This window comes from Sceloporus undulatus, chromosome 5 (assembly GCF_019175285.1).
Source record: "Sceloporus undulatus isolate JIND9_A2432 ecotype Alabama chromosome 5, SceUnd_v1.1, whole genome shotgun sequence".
In the NCBI taxonomy this organism is placed as follows: Eukaryota; Metazoa; Chordata; class Lepidosauria; order Squamata; family Phrynosomatidae; genus Sceloporus; species Sceloporus undulatus.
In genome coordinates this window covers 151,086,409-151,104,212 of record NC_056526.1, presented here as the reverse complement: position 1 = coordinate 151,104,212, position 17,804 = coordinate 151,086,409, and the positions used below count along the sequence as shown (strand labels likewise).

Sequence of the window (17,804 nt, the reverse complement as noted above, 5' to 3'; positions counted from 1 at the left end):
TTAACTCTAGGACTGCCTTGTGTCATCACATCTACGTGTATCGGGTGGATAGCTCTATGATCTTCAATGTTGAACAATACCATATATATATATATATATGTATATATATATATATATATACACACACACACACACACACACACACACAGAGTCAACTATATAATTCTGATAACTTAGTGAGATTCATCATACATTGGATACTTACATCCCAACAGTTCATGATAGGCATGAAATGTGAATGTGTGTTGTTTTGTGTCCTATATAAAGGGAATATAGTAATAATCATCTTACATATATAAAAGCGATGGTTCTATTTCACTCCCACAGCACCATCTCAGGTCAATGTCTCTCTAGGATGGATTACCTGGGGATATACACACAGGAGGTCACTCATTTATCAAATGGCTTGGGATGTGAAGTCAACAGGAATAAGGAACAGGTTCAGCTCCACAGTGTGCCCAAGTAGCAGTCCTTTTTCCATTAAGTGAATGGTGTGAACCTTAAAGATGCTGCAGTTGTGAAGGAAAATACCTGCTTTCCACTGCAGACATAGAAGACTTTTTGACAGTGATCCAGACAATGTATTATTTCTGTGCCCCTATACAAAGAAGGCTAGTATCAAAGGTGTGACTTACACAGGAGAAAATATATATTAAAAATCTTTATGGATTAATACAGCTCTTGCAGGCATGGAAAGCAAAAATCCAACTGTGAGACATGGCAATTTGGTGTTAACAGATTATAACATCAGAGTCACCTCAGGAAATGAGAACTAAAAAAAAAACCTTTTAGTTCAGATAGTACAAGTCAAGCTTAAATCAAAAGGAGGTCACTTAAAACGTCTTGTTTATGCAAAATCTGATCTAGGAGTTGAGTGGCTGATACAATAGTACATTATTAGATAACAGTCAGATACTCTTAATAGAAAAGGTTAAATCCATAAATGAATCCTTCAAAAAGGCAGAACAACTAAGGGTGTAAATCTTAGCTTGTCCTTGTGGTCACACTGAAACAAAGGGGGGGACATTTATCCATGTGAGGCGGTCCTTGGTTTCAGAATTTATGAGATGTGTGTGTGCCTATGTATGTGCCATGCAATTGAAACTATGCTGATTGCTGCATTGATATAGTATGGACTTTTAAAATGTAGAAGCATGTGATGGATTGTTTTGCATTTCCATCAGTAAATCTTTATGTGCTTTGTGTGTGTGTGTAGGTTTATGTACTTAGGGAAAAGGCACAAGTTATTTGCTGCTGCATTTTGTGCAAAAAGAATGGGAAACATAACCACCACCACCACCCCCAAAAAAAACCTGTTGTGAGACAACTCTTGTGGAAGTGAGAATGTTCCTGGCAAACCATCTAGCCATGTCAAGACTCAAGACAGCCTGTCATGGCTGAGAAATGAGACGCTGGTGGGAATTCTTCCCATCCCTAACAACAGCTTATCTCGGGGGAAAGTCGACAAGGATGATTTTTTATTGAGAGAGCACTTTCAAATAGAATGTCTGGGTAAACCTTTATGAAATGAAGTGGTGACTTACTGTGGTTATACAAAGGCTGGAGGAAAACAATGATATCACCAGTATTTGATTTAAAAATAAACTACCCAAATAATTCAAGAAGAAATAGGTTCATAAAATGGCTGCTTCCTCAGTTTTATTTCTCCTAGGGCCATTTCACATTACACAACTATAGGACTATGATTCCACTTTAACTGCAATGGCTGCATCCTATGGAATCCTGAAGTGTGTAGTCTGTTGACATACAAGAGCTCTTTTGGTACCCGTCCCTAAATTGCAAATCCTAGGATTCCACAGGATGCAGCCATAGTGATTAAAGTGGAATCATAGTGTATAATGTGAAAAAGCATCTTAATCATTATACTGATTTTGTAGCATGTTTATTTTTTAAAGTTATTTATGTACGTTCCTTTATTAATCTCAATAATGGGTCTGAAGGTGGCTTGCAACATATTTAAAAACAAAAGAGATTAAAGCTATACAAAGTCATTAACAAAAGTATAAATATACGAGTTGTTTTAAACGTGATTAAACTATTTATAAAGTTAAAATATTAAATGTTAAAATGTTAAAATTCATTAGAAGACCATATGCAAACTTTAAAAACAGCACCACACAGAATGAAAACCCCCACCCCACTTCGTTTCTGAAAACCTGATAGCATAAAAATGTTTTTACTTGCTGATGGAAAGACAGTAAGAATGGAACAATCCTGGCCTTGCTGGGGAAGGAGTTCCAAGGTTTGGGAGCAGTCACCAAGAAAGCCCTCTCCCTTATTCCTACCAAACCTAGGGAGGTAGTAGGCCTGAGAGAAGGGCCTCTCCAGATGATCTTACAGCCTAAAGGGAAATATGGTCCTTCAAATAATCTGGACCAAAGCCATATAAGACTTTATAGGTCAAAACAACAAAAACAACAACCAGGAATAGACCAGCAGACAATGGAGCTGTTGCAACAAAGAAATTGTGTGCTCCTTGCAGGCAGCCCCAGTTAACAATGGGCCAAAGCAGACGGTCTGGAAGGAGCCCACATGGCCCACTCCCAAAGTGAGTCACCACTGCAGTCCCAAGATGGCAGCCAGCAGGAATTGATTTAATCTGCTCCTAAAAGGGCCAACTTTTGCTGGCTTGGTGCACCCTCGGCATGGCTTCCAGCCATTTTGGGAGCATGCATCATCTAAATGCCACACTCTCAAAGCAGCTGGAAGCCAATTTATTTGACCCATCTGTCTTGGGCCAATGTGGCTGCTGCTCTTTGGGCCAACTGAAGTTTCTGAGCACTTTTCAAAGGCAGCCCCATGTGGAGCCCATTACAATAATCCAAGCAAGATCTAACCAAGTTGTGTACCACTGTAGCCAGAGTCAGCTTATGCAGGAATGGTCACAGTTGGAGCACTAGCTTTAACTGTGCAAATTCACTCCTGGTCACAGTTGAAACCTTGCCCTCCAGGATCAGAGCAGAATCCAGGACTATCCCCAAACTGCAAATCTGTGTTTTCAGTGGGAGTGTAATCCTATCTAACACGGGCCGAATCCTTATTCCAAGGTCTGTCTTTTGACTGACCAAGAGAACCTCTCTCTTCAATTTGTTTCCCCTAATCCAATCCATTACAGCAGCCAGACATTAGCACAGGAAAGCTTCCTTGGAATTTACAAGGGAAAGAGACAGGGTATCATCAATATATTGGTGACACCTGACCCCAAAACTCTGGACAACCTCTCTCAGTGGTTTCATGTATATGTTAAAAAACTATAAAATATAAGGCTAAATCCTGAGGGTTTCCACAGGCCAGTTGCCAAGAAGTCTAGCAGGAATTCCCCAACATCCCCCTCTGAGTTTGCCCTTCCAGGAAAGAATGGAGCCAATGTAGAACACGTAGAAGCCCCATCCCAGATAGGTGACTCAAAGAGATACTATGGCTGATAATATCAAAAGCCACTGATAGATTGTTCTTGTTCTTGTATGCCTTCAAATTGTTTCTGACTTAATGGCAACCTTAAGGCAAACCGATCATGGTAAGATTTATTCAAAGCCATTGCACCTCTATGAAGCTGAGAGAGTGTGACTTGCCCAAGGTCACTTGGTAAGTTTACATGGCTGAGTGGGGATTTGGACCCTGGTCTCCTGAGTCATATTCCAATGGTCAAACTACTACACCACATTGGCTCTAGTTTCATTGTACACTCATTGTACCTTCTGTAAGACAGGCAAATATCTAAGCAGCCAGTTCCAAGCTGTCTCCTTTAAATGTTCAGGGGGAAAGAAACAGCTGCTTTCACTGACTTTCCCCCCCACACACACACACACACACAAATACTAGGAGATTCTAAACTATAATGAATGCATGGTCTTTCAAGGTCGGAGAATGAACTTGTTTTTCTTCTACTTTGCTTTGCTTTCAGTTAGAACAATTTAGGAAGGAGAATTCACTGTTCGCTGTGGGTATACTGTTTTCTGTGGGTATAAACATGCTCGGCTGCTCAAGCTCCCTGCAACAAATTCTTAAGCTCAGCAGACAAGAGCTGACAAAGCTTTTCCCAGTGGACACAGACTGCACCATCTAAATGTCCTCTCACAAAGATACAATCAGTTTTTTAAAAAACTAGCAACAAAAGAACATTCTGTCAAGCTCACACGGAGCATGCTCAGGCCAAACCCATGCAGGGACAAAATGGCAAATGTATCTAAGTTAATTGAACTTGATCTAAACTATGGCTCATGAAAGAACAATAGTTGTGTCTCTCTTTTTTTACAGAATTTAGATTACATATTCCAAAGGGAGAGAAGGAAAGCAATGCCCCTTCCTTCAGCAGCCTTTCAAACTGGGGAGGAAGACAGAGAGTGACAAAATCTATTTTTAGTCTTTTTCAAATGAAAACTTACTGACAATCTGGGCAAAATGTATGACATTTTTAAATCAAAACACCACCACCACCATCTTTTGGCTTTCATTTCAGAAAATGTCAAAATAATAAGAGATGGCTTTTCTCTGTAAGCATGGAAGTTGCTTGATCTCACATTATATAAAGATTTTATATTTTTCAATTTATTATTTTAATATGATGATCTTTAATCATGTTTTAATTTTATTGTTATGTTTTTAGCTAATTTTCGCAGTCAGCATCGTGTAGTGGTTTAAACACTGGATTACAGCTCTATAGACTAGGGTTCGAATCTCCACTCACCATGGAAAACCCTTAATTGACCTTGGGCAAGTCACACTCTCTTAACCTCAGAGAAAGGCAAAGCTAAGCCTTCTGAACAAATCTTGCCAAGAACATCCCACAATAGGGTCATTTTAGGATCACCATAAGTCAGAAATGACTTGTAGTAGCACGACAACAACAGCAACAACAATATTGTTTCATTTATGATTTTAATATGGTGATCTATTAATTATGTTTTAATTGTATTGATATGTTTTAGCTAATTTTTACATCCCACTGTAAAACAAGGAGAAAGGTAACATAAACAAATAGAAATAGGACAGTTGCATCAAGACAGGAAGGCCGGATACCTTATTATGGGTTAAGTGGGATGGCCACAACTGTTCTATGTTCCAATCAACATATGGCCCAGGAACCAGGTGAATGGAGTATAAGAACTGTTGATGAGTTAATTCAGTGAGCGAGTAGCACAGTGTATGCAGCAGGATGAAGGGGGAAGGAATAGAATGGTCGTCAGCCAGTCCAGAAGTCATTCAGCCAGTCAGTAGTCCAAGATAAACAAAGCCAGCAAGAAATAAAATAGAGTTTTAAAGAAAACACAAACACCAGACAGTACTGCTAGTGTCCAAGAAGGAGGGTTGAAATCAAAAAAGCCTCCAGGGAGTGGCTGGGAGATTTATAGGCAGCTCTTTCAAGACACCAGGCACCTAATCAGGTCATCGTCTCATACTTAACCTTGAATTTTTCCTCACATTGCACTTAGAGACTTTTATTTTATTTTTTGGAGTTCAAAAAAGTCATGTAGTCTAATAAATAACTTTTCCATATTCAATCTCATACTGAGTATTGTGTTCTAGTATTGTATTTTCATGCACAGTGGAGATGTGAACATTATGAGCGAGAAGGAGAAGAAACAATGCAATGTGAGCCAATGCTGTTCTTTCTGTACATGTAATTCAGTAAAATGCAGCCTGCGATCCCTCATATCTTCCAAGAGAGGATGTGTGCAGCTATTGTGTCCTGCCCATTGCTATTGCCCAGTTTATGGGAAATCTCTATAAAGATGAAAATAAAAGTCTGAAATGTTTCCAAACTAGATCAGACCAATATCAATAAAATACAAATTATAGCTGTTAGTTTTAGTATCAGTTCATTGCAGTTAGAAATTACCACCATTGAAAACAATACTCTGATTGTATCTTTATTCATTTCCAAATTTAAAAACGCATAAGACATAGGACAACACAGTTTCTGACACATTATAAAAGTAATGCTAAACTGCATTAGTTCGTTTCCAGGAAACAAAGCTTAGTAACAGAAAATGCTTAACTGTTTCTCAAGGACTAGGAGCCTTATTGCATGAGGAGCAGCTTTTTCTGTGCCTTACTGCATGACATCATAGTACTTCAACTCTCTTGTCAGGGGAGATGGTCATAAAAGCATGTCTTTTGTTGGCCAGATTTGTCCAGATAAAAAAAGATTCATTTTTAGAACCAAATCCTGCAGAAAAAGAACCGAAGTGCTACAATGTCATGTGATAAGGCACAGAGAAAGCAGCTACTCTCTGGCTCCATTCCGACTTTGGGTTTTTGTGTGATAAGGTTCTGAATACTGTTTGTATCACAGGGCAGCAATAATGAAGAAATAAATATATTGTATATTTCTTGTAATTCTTTGTTATTTTTGCCATTGACTGAAGGGTGATGAGAGAAAAGACAACTATAAACTATTGTGTTTCTATGACTTGGTACATCATACACATTATACATCTTGCATCATGGTGTGTGTTCAGCAATGTTTGCTTCAGTAACTTCTAGGTACAACAAAAATAAAAGGCTGGGGGGAAATGGCAGAAAATTTTCAAAAAGCAAAGCATTTTTTAAAGAAATCATTTTGTGTTATTTTTTACTTTGGTTCAAAATCTAGACAATTATTCTCATAAGCATATTATCAGGGAAAATGTTGTTCTACTCCAAAAGGTTAGCATAACAAGGAACTCATCCAAAATACAAAATATTTTTCCAGCCCCCCAAAGAAATGAGAATGGGGGAGCTCTTCCCCTTTCTATGGGAATAAGAATGTCACTTTAAATTTATCATGCTTATTTTTTTTCTTAAGAAGACATTCAGCTGCTTTTTCCAGGATAAATTAAAACTCTGCACAATCACACAAAAATGTCTGAATTTAACTAAGAGTGTATGTTCTTGCTTGCGTGCGTGTGTTTGTGTGTTGCATGTGTGCATGCATGAACATTCAAGTTGCACATTCAAGTTGCTTGTCGACATATGATGACTTCATGAGTTTCATAGTGTTTTCTTAGGCAAGAAATACTCCGATGTGGTTTTCCCAGTTCCTTCCTCTGAAATTAAGCCTACAGCACCTGGTATTCATTGGCCTACCTAACTAAATGGTATTAGCAAAATTCTCTTTACTAAAAGCTCATCTTTTTTTTCTGTTCTTCTTACTTTTTCTTCATCTTGTTTGGATTTTTTTCCCTCTCTTTCTTTGGTGAAACCCTTAGGGAATTTCAACACATGCTGCTTTTGCAATGTTTTATGAACAGTGTAAGAAGCAACTTGTTTTATAAGGCTTCTCAGATTTTTGGGATTTTTTTTTTTAAAAAAAACGTATGAAAGTGTAGGACGTGCTTGATTCTCTGATCTTTCTGCTGTTTATTACTCCGAGGAACACTAATTAAAAAGGGAGGGAAGCAACCTCTCTTGATCACCCTTGAAACAAGATTTTGCAATATGGATGGAGAGAACAGAGGGAAAAGACAGCCATTAGGCCTAAGCAAAGGAAACAAGGAGAATTATTTCTCTTAGAACAAAAAGACTAAGCTCAGGAAACAAAAAGGATGAAAAGTGGCTAAAAGAACAAGAGTTTTGGCCAAGAATCTGAGAGAAGTCAATATTGTATGGGATTTTCTAAAATTTTGTGGAGGATAATAGGATCACTTTTAAAATGGAAATATGTAGCACTTCTTATCAAAAGACTATGAGCTAGAAAGACACATGGAAAACACAAGGTTAATCTGCACTGCAAAAACAATGCAGTCTGATACTGCTTTAACTTCCATGGCTCATTGCTATGGAATCCTCGGAAGTGTACATAGTTTGTTGTGGCACCAGAGCTCTCTGACAGAGAAGGTTTTATGGCTCTTATCATTTTGGCCAGTAAGCCGGTTTATCTCTTCCGGGTTCAATTCTGGATCCAGGATGCCCCCATATGTTATCATAACTAAATCGCCACTGATCTATGCAGAATGCCACCACCCGGGTGCATCCTGGGTCGAAGCCTCGCTCGCTCAGCCAGCCAATTTTTTAAGTCAGAAATTCCCCAACTTTGAAAAAGTGCAGTCTGAGTAAGGCTTTGACCCAGGATGCATCCAAGCTGTAATATCCCACTTAGATCAGTGGCAATTTAGTTATGATAACATCCGGGGGCGTCCCAGATCCAGAACTGAAGCCGGAAGAGGTAAGCCGACTTATTGGCCAAAGCATAAGCTCCTATATCTCACAAAACTAAAAATCCCAGGATTCTGTAGCTTTGAGCCATGGTAGCTGAAGCAGTATCAAACTACATTGTTCCTGCAGTGCAGATTAGACCATGGATACATTTCAACAGCACTGAAGGAACAGAACTCTTAAATCTTACTTTATAGAGAAGAAAGACTTTAACGACTTCTAGATCCTACTTAGTTACTAGTCACTATCACCCTATGTAAGAGTTGTAGTTATGTGGGGACAAAATGCCCCCCAATAAAAATTCTGCCATCTCCACCTTCATTAACCAAATTTCTAGCATTACAGAAACTTTAAAATTCCAGTTGAGCTTTTAGCAATATAATTTAGAAACCCAAAGAAAAGGTGAAGGAATAGTTACTACAGGAATGTAAACACAGCCAATGTAACAGTTCTAGGTATGAATTATTTTAAGTGTCCCTCTGCAGATTTTGGGGCTGAAGGCAAATTAAATTTAGGGGCACAATTTGGAGGAGCAATTTTGCCCACTTTGTAGCTACTTCCCTGTCTCATGCTTCTCTGTTAATTAGTTCTGTTCATTGGATAACCTTTACTAATACCTGGGCTAACTGCTGCAAAACTCCAAAAACAAATTAACCTTTAGATGCATCTTTTACAGTACTATTTACATCTGGGGTCGGAAACCTTTGGCCTTCCAGTTAATTTGAAGTACATTACCCATAATCCCTCACCATTGGTCATGCTGGCTGGAACCTCTGAGAGCCAAAACACAAGACATCCATAGGACCAAAGGGTTCCCATCCATAGAGTATTTGCTGTTACTATCAACAACAATACTGCCCCTTAAATGATAACATCTTGGAGTTAGAAATGTACCTTCATCACTTTCAATTGATGGTGCTCCTAAGGCATACCTATTTTGGGATTTTCTTGACCAGATTTGTTCAGACCAGATTTTATCTTTGCCTTCCTCTGTGGCTGAGAGACTATACTGGCCCAAGGTCACCCAGCAAGTTTCTATGCTGAGCAGGAATTCAAATCCTGGTCTCCAGAGTCATAGTGCAATACACAGACCACTCCACCAGCTCCCTGATAGTATCTTGAGATGAATGCATTTCAGAAAACAGATGCAGAGAAACTGGTATGTTACACACATGGTTGGTTGCTATCCCAATAGTTATTTCTCAAACTATTAAGGAGGCCAGATCCACCTCTTGTCCTTTTAGTAACTTAGGGGCTCAACAAGCCACCCCTTTTAGCACTGGATCAGGGCTGCAGCAACTACATGCCATGGCCCTGATCTCTTCTTTCCATGGCTCCTTTTTGCGCCCTGGCAAGGGGGCCATAGCTGTCAGCATGTGGCTTTTCCACACTCCTTTGGCGCTGCATCATGTAGACGCAGCGCCAGAGGAACGCTGTAATGCCGCACACCATGTGGAGCAGCACACGGCATCACGCTGCCCTGAGGCAGAGTCAGGGTGTGTGTCATGTGGATGCCACACCCAACTGTGCCTCCAGGCCAGCCTTAATGGTCAGTCTGTTGAGTCTGAGTCCATATTTGTCCCTATCATATATCAACCTTGCAAAAGGGAAAAAAAATATTTGGAATGAGTTGTTAGCAGAACTTGGAAAGGTAACTTTCTTGGATTACAACACCTAGAATTTGCCAACCAACATGGCCAGCAAAGATTAATCTAAAACATAAAATATCCAAGATGCTGTGGTAATCATGCTAAAGGAAAGAAAACTGGGCATAACTTGGCCTGACAGTGAGATACATTCAGTAGTGTTAACAGATTATTTATGTTGTAAAACTATTGTACCCACTAAACACCATGAATTAGGCATAACTTCACTAAAGACGCATGGAAAAAACAATCAGCCTATCCTTCGATGCAGAGTTGCCATCTGTTCAACTGATATTGGCAGATAACTAATACCAAGATCTGAAAAAACAGTACATTTCAACCCTGTGTGACAAATACACACAAGCAAGGTCTGCCTTTGCTTCATTCCTAATATACCAAGGTGTTTTTTTTTCTTGATTCTAACCTTGATCTTTCAAGTTTTTCTCTTATGCTTGTTCTCCAGTTTGTGGCCTATCACTGTCCCTGACCAGAGCTTGGACCATTAGTATAAAAGGCTGAACACACTTTGTTTACTTCTAGAGAGCTTAAAAATCCAAACCATTGAACATGTTAAGACAACTCTGTGTTACATTACTAGCATTAACATTAAAAGTTGTGACAGAGAAATGGCAGTTAATAATTTAGCTGACATTGTTGCCCATGAAAGACACATTCTTTTGTGGCTCTTTCAAAAGTGATTTTAGAAGACTGAGTTGCCTTGTCCAGCCTAGTCTTTCTGAGGTGTGCACAAATTCCAAAATCTGATTTCTAGTGTTTCAGAATTTACTGCACTTGTAAAATTCCTTAGCTTTTACATAGGGATCCTAAAGATGTTATGGCAATCAACTTGAGAAAAACAAATCTGCTTATGAACAAAGCCCACAGATGTGGAATTTGTAATGTTATAGCAAACCATTTACACCCATACAAAAGAAAAATGGCAATGGGTTTTATGTAGAATTTGGGTTCATCCTTTTTTCTAATAATCATGGCCTAAATACACTTTCTAGTTCAACTAGAGTAGACCCACAGACTCAATTGCTGAAGTGAACACCAATATAAATGGCATTTATTCAATGGGATTTAAGACAAAGCTACAGCTGCATAAATGCCAATTGTAATTTAGGAAGGGGTAACCTCACTCCTTTTGTGGTATACCTATACTGACTGTGATGTCAGGTAACCCTACTTTGAGGCCTTGCAATTCCATAACTAGTTTCTTTTTTAAAGTAACTTGTAAAGCCCTGATTTTTAGTTGACTGACATATTCTCAAAAATCATTATCATTATTATTCCAAAATCAAATTTGAAAGGACAAAAGGAATGAAGAAAGGAGCAATGGGAAAGGCTGGCACCAGATATTGTTGGAGGGTTCTAGGAACTCAAGTACAGTGCTCCCTCGGGTTACGAAATTAATTCGTTCCGCGGCTAATTTCGTAACCCGAAAAACCTTCGTAACCCGAATTGCCATAGGCGCTAATGGGAAAAAAGCCGCGGCTCCGCCGCGGCTCCATTTAAAACAGCGCCGGCGTTTTTTCGTAACCCGAAAAAACGTTCGTAACCCGAAACAATAAATCCCTATGGGATTTATTCGTATCCCGAAAAATTCGTAAGCTGGGTAATTCGTATCCCGAGGTACCACTGTAATTTTAAAAAAAAGGGACTCCAAACTCTGCCATAGGACTCTTGTAACAATTAGTTCAACCTTATTAATATTTATAAAATGACTTGTTCTCTATCATGCAGAATATTATATTATACTACAAGCATACTTCTCTCACTAAAAAAGAAGAGCTTGCCTTGTGTTTCTGTGTATTCTGGCATTACTGAAGGCTCCTTCCATCTTTATTATATCAAACACTCATTTTGCAAAAGGAGGAAAGTGAGAACAAGGAAAAGCAGTGTGCATTCATGACATATTGCAATGGGACATTTTTTTAACATTATGTAAATGAATATAGTAGCTAGCATACAAATGCTCTTTCTAATAGAAAGAGGTAAGCAATATTTATCATAACTACAATAGGTATAGCCAATCATTAATTCATCTGCTATGAGGCTAAATCAATATTCAAAAGCTAAAGGTAAGACTTCATATTAATTATGTAGGAAGATAAATGATTGCACAGGTTAATCATATCAACCCCAGTTTCACCAGCTGCCACAGATTAGCAGCAAAAAAAATTAAAGCATGAATGATTTGGCTGCCTTCATTGGTGAAAAATGACTTGTTTAGTCTAAAATCATATTCTGCAGGGAATAAATAAAAAAGGAAACATTAGATTTCAAAGAAGTCTTACAATTCATGTTTTAATATAACAAAAGTGTCTGAATTCAGTGTGTTTTTAATTAACAATTTCATCATCGTGTAGAAAATCTGATTTTTTTCTGAAGAAGAAGGTGGACTTTCCATCTTTGGAAGTCTTTAAACAGAGTTTGGAGGGCCATCTGTTAAGACTGCTGTAGTGGTATATTCCTGCATGGCAGGGAAGTTGGACTAGTTGTCCCTGGAGGCCCCTTCCAGCTCTAAGATTTTATGATTCTATGCTTCAAAGATAACTGCACTAATTTATTTATTTTTTTAGGGAAATATAAATTTATTCTGGATCACTTGACTGAGTCCATCTTTTGGTTTACTGAAATTTAAGCACAATATCACATTCCTTTATTGAATCTCATTTGTTTTACTGTAACCCATTATATACTGAGTTGCCATTAGAATGTGTTCAGAAATTTCAAAAGGTTCAAACTATTGCAGCCAAAGAGTTGAGAGGAAACACACATATTACTTGTTATGATAGCTTCACTGGGTACTGGATCATTTCTGGTATGGTTCAAAATGCTTGTCATGTAGAATGCCCTGCATGGTTGGGCTTCAAGCTACAAAGGACTCCCCAAATGACCCTCGCTGGACTTTAAGCTATTCTGAGTATACCCTCTCTGTCCTACCACGCTCACTAGCACATTTGGTGGGATGTGGAAGGCCCTTCTTGGTAGCTGTTCCCAGGATGTGGAACTCCCTTCCAAAGGAGGCTAGACTAGCTCTCTCTTTTTTCTTCTGCCAGGAAAATGCCTTTTCATTCAGACAACCGCCTGCCTGCTGAGAGAAAGGATTTTACAATGGGAGTGTTGTCCTACTTTTCTTTTGGTTAAGTATATTTTAAATTATTTTAAAACTGTTTTTATTTATTTATTATTTAATATGGTAATACATTTATTTGTGTTTCAAATCATTTTAACACTCTAATTATGGTTTTAGTGGTACATGATTTTAAATCATGTTGTGAACCATCTTGGGTCCCAGAGTTGGATGAAAGAGAGGCCTGTTACAGACTGCCAAAATAAAGCTGCTTCAGGTCTCTTTGGAGGTATGCTATTTAAATGATGCATGGGTCCTAAGAGTCTGGAGGTCGCGCCAAAGCCACACTCCATTCCTAAGGACTGGAGTGCAGCTTTGGTGCAGTTTCCGGATTCTTAGGATGCATGCATCATTTAAATAGCATACCTCCAAAGAGACCCGAAGCAGCTTTATTTTGGCAGTCTGTAACAGGCCGTAGAAAACAAAGAAAGAAAGAAAGAGATATTGGAGTGGAAATGCAACCAGTGGCTTAACAAGACTACATGTTAAAGGGATCTCGGAGTCCTACTAGACCACAGGTTGAACATGAGTCAACAGTGTGATGCAGCAGCTAAGACCAATGCGATTTTAGACTGCATCAATAGAAGTATAGTGTCTAGACCAAGGGAAGTAATAGTATCACTCTATTCTGCTCTGGTCAGGCCTCACCTGGAATACTGTGTCTGGTTCTGGGCACCACAGTTCAAAAAGTATGTTGACAAACATGCCCAAAGGAGGGCCACCAAAATGTCAAAGAGCCTGGAAACCATGCCTTATGAAGAAAGACTTAGGGAGCTGGGTATGCTTAGCCTGCAAAAGAGACAGTTAAGAAATTATATGATAGCCCTATTTAAGTATTTGAAGGGGTGTCACACTGAGGATGGAACAAGCTTGTTTTCTGCTGCTCCAGAGACTAGAACATGGAACAATGAATGCAAGCAACAATGGATGAAAAAAAGATTCCAGCTCAACATTAGGATGAACTTCCACTGATCAACAGTGGAACGCAGTTCTTTGGAGGTCTTTAAGCAGAGGCTGGATGGCCATCTGTCGTGGATGCTTTGATTGTGAGTTCCTATATGGAAGGGGGTTGCACTGGATGGTCCTTGTGGTCCCTTCCAACTCTATGATTCTATGAAAAATTTCATAAAATTCTTCCTGACTGGCTTTCCTGGGTGCTGGGGAACCTATTTTTCATCCAGAAAATGAATAATGGTGAGTATTTTTTCATTTTAATAGTATAGTTAGCTTTTATTTCTACTCTGGTAGCTCAAATAGTACTAGCAAATATTTCTGAAATAGTGCCATTCTCTTTTGGCATAGCATGATGTTTTGGTTTCCACAACTATTGGTACATCCTATCCCAAGCATCTGCATGCTTGTGCATCTTGGGAACAGGCTGCCGTACCCCCTCCCCATTGTTGAGCTACCTTCTGATCTCTTCCAACTGTATGATTTTATGATTCAATACCATCAAGAAAAGCCCAAAGCAATGCAGTTTTAAAAACTGAGGGCAGCAGTGACGTCACTAGAGAGAACGGGGGGTTCAGACCATGCCAGATGACACCATCAGAGGAGGTGATACCAGAGACCAGCAAGACATCCCAAGGCCCCTCCTCCAGAAAAAAAGGGGGGCTCTTCTTATTGCTTTATCATACTAGGGGCTCACATGATTAAAACAAGAGTTAAGTGAGAGTTAAACAGGAAATACCTGATGTTTATCACACAACATTTCCTTTTTAACTCTTGTTTAAATCCTGTTTGCCCCCTAGTGTGATAAAGCAGTTGGTGTGCCACTCCCTTTGGGGGCTGAGGCCAGGGGTGAAGCCTTCCCTCCCACCACCTCCACCAAAATGTTCCCCTCCTGATCTGTTTGCCTCCTTTCTGCTGTTGTTCTCTAATGAGGTGGGCTGTTTGCTGTGGCTTCCTTTTTCCTTGAGGGGTGGAGATCTTTTGTAATTAAAACTGTTCTTGATCAGGGGTTGTATCTCACAGTCGCTGTCTTGACTCAGGGAAAGAAGGCAATAGAAGGATACTGGTTTCCTTGGGATGAGATCCTCCCTATCCACTTCCCCAGCCCAGCAGGCCATGAGTTACTGCACTGGGTGACATCAACCCTAGTTGGAGGGCAGACAAGAAAATTATCTTGTGCTATTTATTATTATTATTATTATTATTATTATTATTCACACTTACTTTAAATGTGCAAATGTCTACAAAATCTGGTTATACTCTATCTTGTAGTAGCCTGTGAATTAAATAATTCTTCCCATTTTACGGATTTTTTTTAAAACAGATTTGCCATTTCCATGTTGAAGGCACTGAGGATGAGAGAAAGTAACATGCCTGAAGGCCACTCTGTAGGTTCATGACACAGGTGGGGATAATTGTCAGTTGTGTTTTATGAACTCTTCCTAAAACTTGTCAAAGCCTGCCCAGGTATTGACTCAAAGCCTACACTGCCTAGAAGTTATTTCTTCTCCTTTTTTCCCCCCAGTATAGCTAGCTTAGAAGCCTACATACATTCCCAGAATGATTCATCACCAGAAATAAAACTTCCTTTTATTGCAGATAAAACACCAAATGGAAAGAGTATTAATTTACTTCTCATCATGCCATTCTCTCTCCATTTATCTACAGTTGCCACCTGACATTATCTGGGTCCCTCAATCTTTTCCTCCTTGGGTGAAAAGCCATTGGGAAAGAACACATTTGGGAAGAAAAACTACTCATGGGGAGGATTAAGCAGCATCTAACCACCCATTTTTATGCCCAGACCTGCAATGAGAACAGGCTACTTCAGATTTTTACCACATTCACACACTCACACACAAAAGCATGCAGAGGAAAGTCAACTCTAACAGAACCATGGCCCTAAGCCTGACCATTCCTGATGATAAATTAATAGTTCACAGTTGTGGCCTTCTTAATGGTCAAAGAGAGCTATGAGGCTTCAGTTTTCCCATTTTATTCCATAGAATACTTGAAGTGAGGGAGAAAACCAAATCACACAATGTGGCCTTATCACAAAATTTTCATATTATTCCTAACAAGAAATTGAAACACCTTCCTCATCCCTGTTCCTGCTGTTACTTTTCAACTAATTTTCATAAAATTATCACATCTAGTCCAGATAGAAATATTAATGATATCCTGTAGAGGAGTATTGCATTAAAATATTTCAAAATGACTGGCTTGGCTCAGCTGTCAATATGAGAAAAACATATTGATGGCAAACTGCAACTAACGTTGCCTTTTATAAATATCCTGCCAGACAAATAATGGCCCTCAATGAATTCTGATGTGATGTACAGTTTTAAAGTAAATGCTACACTGCCAACAGGCTCAAAGGAAACTGCCATCACAGTACAGTGGGTTGAGTAATAGGATTTTAGTTTATCTTCCCTACCACAAAGAATCAGCAAAAGACTCAGTGCCCCAAGTTGAATGTAGATTGATCCATCAGATTCACTGAAATGCCAAAAACTTCTCAGTAAAATGATGAAGGTAAATAGATTGGGTGGTTTGCTGATGACAAAACCACAGAAAAAGAGAAAAAGCTTTAGAAATCTAAACTTGATGAGATTCAGGCATAAATTTCCATGAAGCCTGAAAGGACACTTGCAATGATGGATTTGCAATTTTTTTTCTAATAAATCACTGCCGATATAGAATACTCATTTCTCTTTCTTAATTATGACTTGGAACATGGAGAGAGCCAGCATGGTGTAGTGGTGTGACCGTTTACTAGGACTCAAGAGAACAGGGATCAAATCCCCCTCTCAGTCATGGAAAACCACTAGGTGACCTTGGGCAAGTCACTCCCGCTCAGTCTAAGAAAAAGGCAATGTAAACATCCTCTGAATAAATTTTAGCAAGAAAACCCTCATGCAATTTCCATACATCAGAGTCCATTTGAAGACACATCGCAATAACAAATAATAAGGTATACACAGACCAGCTTTTCAGCTGGTTGAAAATGATGCAGTCCCATTTTTTGTTTTCTTCTTTCCTGATCCAAAATCCTGTAACTCACATCCTAGGTGCTAGAAGCTGTTCTGAGCACTGGACTCAGTGGTCACTTTTGATACAATATGGCAAAAGATTTGCAGTTTCAGGCAACTGTCTCCTGTTTAATTGCCATAATAACTGAAGAGTTGGTGCCCATCAAGATCTAGTGACAAATCACATCAGATACCATCTGGTTCCTTCATCAAGACGTTATGGGACAATATCAGAAATAGATTCCATGCCAGTAATATATGAACCAAGCTTTTCTCTTCAGTTAAAGGGAAGATGGAGGGGGGCTTCCTTTGGCTGTCAATCATGCATTGTACAATTAGATTGTGTCAAACATTTTGTGCTGTAAGAAATGTATTGTTAATTCATACTGACTAGAATAATAGACAGGTCCAACATTATTATGGACCTTACGGTATCGCACTATAGTCTATTGTAAATATGGTAATGAGACCAGAAGGATCAAAGTGTGTTAAACCCAGTAAGAAGAAAAACACACAAATACCAACTATGTTATCTTGGGGGTTCTAGAAATTGTAGTTCAAATAGGTAATTTTTACAAATTCTGGACATACCTGTCTTCACCCCCAAACAAATTGTATGTGGAGATGAAACTATCATCTATTGAGCTTTTCTAGAATGTATTTAAATAATTTTTTGTCACACACATTCAAGACCTGAAAAGATGTCTTCTGTTGACTGATGAAAAATTCTCATAGTATAGTTAATCCTGAGACCATGGACATCCTTCTATAGTACAAAGTTATCATTCCTTCCTGTTCTCAGAGACAGTGATATGGTTAGGCACCAAAACACTTGGATGTTACACAGAAATGAAAGCACAGTCACTATATTCCTGGACT

General features: G+C 39.0%; 1 long non-coding RNA gene across 2 annotated transcripts in view; it reads left to right on the top strand.

Moving 5' to 3' along the window:
- The window catches only part of LOC121930737, a 101,824-nt gene that overhangs the window by 63,574 nt on the left and 20,446 nt on the right, over nt 1–17,804 (top strand). For both annotated transcript variants that reach the window (XR_006104007.1, XR_006104008.1), the window contains exons 3-4: nt 12,869–12,951; nt 15,218–15,298. This is a non-coding gene — a long non-coding RNA (uncharacterized LOC121930737). The remainder of the gene's footprint in view (nt 1–12,868; nt 12,952–15,217; nt 15,299–17,804) is intronic.